This window comes from Pteropus alecto, unplaced genomic scaffold (assembly GCF_000325575.1).
Source record: "Pteropus alecto unplaced genomic scaffold, ASM32557v1 scaffold10, whole genome shotgun sequence".
NCBI lineage: Eukaryota > Metazoa > Chordata > Mammalia > Chiroptera > Pteropodidae > Pteropus > Pteropus alecto.
The window spans coordinates 7356674-7361495 of record NW_006431210.1 but is presented as its reverse complement, the minus strand read 5'-3'; positions in this window follow the sequence as shown (position 1 = coordinate 7361495).

Below are 4822 nucleotides of genomic sequence, written 5' to 3'. Positions count from 1 at the left end.
TGCTTCCACTTCTTGGCTATTGTGATGCTGCATGGGCTTTCTTTTTTTCTTTTTCTTTTTCTTTTTTAATGGTTTATGTGTTTCTATAACTATCCACAATACTTGAAATGTAGCAAATCTTAATGTTTTTTTATAAGTGAATATATGAATAATTAGTTCAGTGAGTGTTTAGAATATCCAAATCTCTTAAATAAAATTGTTCCATATCTTTTCATATTCAGCCTTTTGTTGCTGTTTTATATTTTAGCATGAAAATATGTAATAAATACTGTATGCTAATTGTTAATTTCTATGCATCAGATTTTGGGCTAAGCATTTTTGATGCATGAACTTTTCATTCCAATTCTATAAGGCAGGTATTATTATCATTATCCCCAATTTACAGAAGAGACTGAGACTTAGAGAAGTTAATTGATTTGCCCAAAGTTGTGTAGCCCATAAGCTGTGTAACCAGGTTTTAAATCCAGACTGTCTGGGGCCAGAGACAGAAAACTTAATCTCTGTGCTATAAATACTCCAGTATATGAACATTTTAAGGTGCCCCCGCCCCTACAACTTTGTGAATGTTGGTGCCCTTTAAGGTCTAAAAAAAAAATTCTATGGCATTTCAAAACTGCTCTTTAGATATTTTAAATAACTGGTGCATAAAAATGGCACATATCTAACTTAGGGAAGTACTCAAAATAAGTAAAAATATTCATAGGAATTAAAGAACAAGATGCCATTTCCATGTCCTCTGTTGTACTGGAAGTGTTGATAAAATAAGGCCTCGTAATTCCACCCAAAGAATATTTGTCTTGGAAATGCCCTCCACTGTGCTGAGACTGCTAACACTTCTGATTTTTCTAATTTTCTTCCTCCCTTTGCTGGCATGTCTTCAAGTCTGGATGATGAAGAGATGTTTCAGGAAGCCACCACAGAAGAGCCCTAAGGAGGGGTGGACATCCCAGACTAACGCAGGTATAGGAGGTTCCAGGAGAACGTCTCCAAGGAAAGGAGAGAAAGGAAGTTGATTCATTTGCTGAGTGAATGTATTGAGAGGGCATTTTCTCCGTTGATTATCTTGGAAGGCTCAGAAGTTTGTACTCTAGGAGATAAGCATATATTCCAGAGATGGTTTTGCCTTCCCTGCTGTCAGGGCCTCAACCAGCATCACTATCTGAGGGTTTACAGAGTGTTTGATCCACCAGCACAGGATCCAAATAACATCATATTAGATAAGAGAGCTCCCTTTACAGCAAATGGGTATAAGAGATGGCTCATGACATGCCACATCAGAACAGAATATATAGTATAACAACACAGGTCCATGGACAACATGAAATAGATACCACAAAACCAATTATCTCTGGAATTTACCTGACATTTCTTGATTTTGGAAAAAAGTTTCAGGAAACAGTATCAATGTGTATATATATCTTATTAACAATTGTGTTAATACTTGTGTTAATAATGTTTAATAATAAGTCTTTGTCTGATATCCACAGCCTATGTAAATGTAAAACTCAAAAGCAAAACAAAGTTGACCAATCAACAATCTCAATTACTTAATCCTAGCACAAAAAAGTCCATGAGGGCAATCTACATGTGGCCAAGACAACCCCATAGACTATCATGGCCAAAAGGAAGAAATTTAAGAATGTTTGAGAAGTCAAGGTTTTGTCTTTTTTATCCTGATTCCCTTGCTATCAAACATGAAATAAGATTTTGACAAGTGCTCATACTCTAACTTGTCTGAAATTTTTCTTTCATACCAGTGCCCAGCCATACAGTTCTAGAACACACTTAAGTACTGGTATTCTGTTCTGCAAACCTAACATAAAAGTCTCTTTGTAAAAATGTACCTGCAGTTCAATGAGATGTGTAAAAAACACCCCCACAATGTGACTTCTTGTGAAACCCTGAGTTGTAAATAATCGCATGCTTCCTTGAAGATCTGATTGTCCACGAGCTGAATCTACCATGGATTGCCTGAGAAGCTGCAGCCTAAATGTTACTTTCTAGAATCACAATCCCTTGTGTAGATCCATTTTTTAAAATGAAGTTTACCAAGAAAAGAGTTGAGCACTACTCAATCTAATAATCCTGCAGATTTAACCTGTTGTTTATCAATATTTGTCAACCACGTTCTGCCAAACATTTGTCTAAATGGCATCCACTTGCTGTTCATCAGTTTTAACCAGCATGACTTCATTACTGTTGTAAACCTATTGAATGATGAAGTGAACAGAGTCCCTGCAGACTGACTAAACAGGGACGCTGTAATAGAGAATTGATGTACCTCTAAGAAAGTGAACATGCACTGTTACTGTTGGGAAGGAAACTGTTTCTGGTATTCTGATTATTTGGAAATAGAAAAAAGCATTTGCCAGATCAGTAACTGCATATACAACCAGGGGCTGTATTGATTTGCTCCAATAAAGAACCCTCTGAAACAGCAGCTGAATTTAGCCTAGTGACACTGATTTCAGATTTCCGGGCCCAGAACTTAATAGAATACAATTGTATTATTTTAAACCACCAAGGTTGTGGTAATTTGTTACAGCAGCTACATGAAACTAATAATAGCCATGTTGAGAGAAATGGAATTGAGCTGTCCTTGAATATAATGAACATTTTCTAAGGTCATCTTACCTGCTTCCAAATGGGAGACTTGAACTTCTTAAGGACCACTTTCATTAAGATCTGATATCACCATACTACCTGGAGAGCCTCAAGTTTAAGGTTTTTGTAATCTGGAGCACGGAATGTAAATAGACCAAGAAGGAGGACCTATACCTTCAGCTCTTTCTTAAGGACCATTACTTATTCATGCATCCAGAACCCAGGGCTGCATCTAATGATGCCCATGCCTGAAAAACACTTATGTGTTTAGTTATGTTATAGAGGCTGAAGCAAAGGAATACTGTTGTGAATTTATTAGTTTATATATGCTTTTATAAGTGATTTTCAATTCCCATTAGACAATACTCAGTACTCCCAAATGAATCTAATTTCACAAAAAAGAATTTACACATAAATAACACTTCAAATCAAAATTTCAAAAACTCAAAATATAAATGGATGTAAAACAAGAAGGTGTGAAATGAGAGTTGACAAGAACATAGAAATTTAAGAAAATTTTCAAAGAAACTTGTAAAAGAAGACTAAAACATCCAAGGTAAAAGAGATTTGACTGAAAATATAACGAGGCTATTGAAGAGAGAAATGAAAACAACCAAGGAAATGGATTAAAATAAGGATGGGTTAAATGATCAAAGAAAAAGTAATCATGATAGAAGACAGGCACAAATAATCCACTATCCATGCAACTGGAGTTTGTGAAAAAGAAAACAATAGAATAAACATTTGAAACGAAAATCCAAAACTATCTTTCACAAAGAAAAGAAGAGCTGAACTAACATTTTGAAAAGGCCCACCACGTTCCTGGAAAAATTATTCTGAAATTCTTAGACATATCCAAGTAAAACTATTAAATGTTAAAGGTAATAGAAGGAAACCCTTTGAGCCTGGAAGCAAACAGATCAAGACTTATAAATAAAAGCAAAAGGGCATTAGTCTTCTTGAGAACAATATATAAAGCACAACTATAAACAGGAAGCAGCTAAAAAAACTATTTAGCTGTAAACATGGGTTACTTTTCATGCAACTGGAAAGATAACTCAGAGGGTGGAACCAAGAGTCCAGTGGATGGGGACAAGAGCCACTGAGTACTCCTAGGAAGTATGACGGAGTCTTAGTCAAGGAATTGGCAACATTTATCCAACTGAATTTCAGAATTTCTATGGACTAGTGACTACTATAGGCCTTCCATTTCCCCCCTTTTTGAAAGGAAATGTCTATAAAGACAGTTTCCTGTGCCTCTCTCATCATTGCATGTGCTATGTGGTAGGGGTTGGAGCAGATTACTTGCCTTTTTAATTCACAGATCTTCATATGGAGAGGAACCACTTAAGGAGTTACACCCAAGGAACTGCATTTGAAGAGCCTCATCTGCTCCAGGACCTCACAAGATTGTAGACTTTAATGCTGTAATGGAATGAGAACTTTGCAGGGTGCTGGGGAGGTGAGTGTATATCAAATGTGGAAAGAATGTAAAACACTTGTGGCCAAAGGGTAGATTTTGGAAGTTTTAAAACACGACCCCCATATTTTTTAACTCTCCTCCCATCAATCTGATTCTGTGGCTGCTTGACTAATATAATACAGTACAGAATAAAGATTCTATGTCAGTTTCAAGTTGGTAAGGGGGTTCTGGATAAACCTACCTTATAGGATTCTTGTTGAAGGGTGATCAAACATCACCTGGGGGATGGTGGAGGCTAAGGAACCTGATCAGATGTTAAGGCAGAGTGTTCTTGGTAAATTGACTTAGCAGCATACCTGCTAAACCTAAATTTTATAAGAAAGCGCACAGATGGGCCTAGAAGAGGTTCAGGACCCTAACTAAAGTTTGGTCAAGCAAAGAATCTTTTTCATACAAAACCAGCTGCTTCCACTTCCTGTCTTTTGGGAACCCAGCTGCCCACCCTGTGAGGAAGTCAAGACCAAATGGAAAGGCCGTTTGTTGACATTCCAGCAGCCCCAACTGAGGTCCCAATCAAGCTATAAACATGTACTGTTAACCAATCGTAAATGAATCAGGGGGCTTCGGCTAAATATAAGTGATAAAGATTTATTCAAGGGTTTACAAACCAGAAAAACAACTAGGCTATATCCAGAATGCTCTAAAGAAGAAATAAAAGCTTACAGTTCTTATAGTAAAAAGTAGATTCTTAAGAAGAATCAGTCCTGCATTCTAAGCCTCTGTATTGGTTCAGGA